Raw genomic sequence first — 1,538 nt, 5'->3', positions numbered from 1 at the left:
AGATACATTTCGGTCATGCAGATTGCGACATCGCGTGATCAAAATAAACTTTAATCGCTTAACTTGACACACTTAAATGATAAGGAATAGATTATACCAAGGACATATAGACAATGCATGCTTGTTAAAAGTCAAGTCACTTTACGGAACGTGTACCTATTCAATTGATTATTAATTTGTTCTCGTCCTGAATTTACATTTAGTATTTGCTAGTGGATGTTTATACACTAACCACCAAAACAATCAGAATAGAATGTTTCTCATAAAATGGTGACAAGTGTACGTTCTTGTATACATCATTTTATTCTATTTATTGAATAAATGTATGACGTGAACATATCTCAGTTAATGCTCTTTTGTGCTTCAACTTTTTGAACAGGGGGTGTGCTTCTTACACAAAGACCTATTCAAACAGATGTACGAGGAAAAACGACTGAAATTTACAATATATAAGTCATTAAAGAATTGGTTCTGCTATACGATGTGTCGGTGTCTCAGCTTACTAGCGACTGCCATCTTGGATCTTTAGATACAAGTAAAGTTGTCTGGTTTGTAGTTCCATCCATCCTATTATGGATTTTAACATTTTTATTTAGTGCGAATTTGCATGTGATGAGTGCATAACATGAGAGGTTTACCCTGTTACTGATTTTGGAGTAAGCGATTCCCTCATTCATTTTTTTTTTATCTCTTCCTCATCGATATGCGGGATTTTCTCTTTTGACCTTAATCTGTCCAGTGTCTGTTATACTTTTCACAGTAATATGACGTCATGCCATCCCAAATTTATGGCAGATTTTTTAGAATCCTAATCTATGGCAAGCTTTATATTTTCTTAATCCATGGCGGATTTTTGTTGTTTCCAAATCTTGGCCAGATTTTGTGCAAATGTAGAACAAGGCAGAACATATAAAATCACTGACTTGTCTTAAGCAAGTTGAAATGAATGACAACGAGAGCATTTATATAAACATTTGTAAAATAAAAAAATCCATAATGGCCAACCAAATCGTAATGTCAACCATAAACAAGTGTAGAAGTGATATGTCATAATACAGAAATCAGGATTAAAATGATCTTACTCGAAAAAATAGGCATTTCCTAATCTGTGTCTGGTACCTGTTTAACCCATTAATTACCCAACTTTAAAAAAGGAAGTCACTTAACAAACAAGAAAGCTGCCTGTTTTTTATAAAAAAAAAAATTTCTGACTTTTCGCATAACATTTATTTCAGCGTTAATCTTTTTTAACTGGTGACGACTTAAGTCAAGGTGGTATCTTGTAATTTCATTTTCTAACTTTAAATACTTTACATACTTAACCAACCGTAGACGCTAAATTATTTACTATAACTTCATTCCCAAAATATCCACTACTAACAACAGCTGTGCCTTTCTTGGTCGCGGGATTCGGTCAATACATCATATAAGTATAGTCCCTCCTATGAATAAACGATTACATCTTCCTTTAAACATCGGAAAATTGTTCTAGAGGGAAAGTGGAAAGTGTTTTCCTAAGTATTTTAAACACAGGACTT

This window comes from Mytilus galloprovincialis, chromosome 11, assembly GCF_965363235.1.
Source record: "Mytilus galloprovincialis chromosome 11, xbMytGall1.hap1.1, whole genome shotgun sequence".
NCBI classification, from domain to species: Eukaryota; Metazoa; Mollusca; class Bivalvia; order Mytilida; family Mytilidae; genus Mytilus; species Mytilus galloprovincialis.
This window is presented reverse-complemented; position numbering follows the sequence as displayed.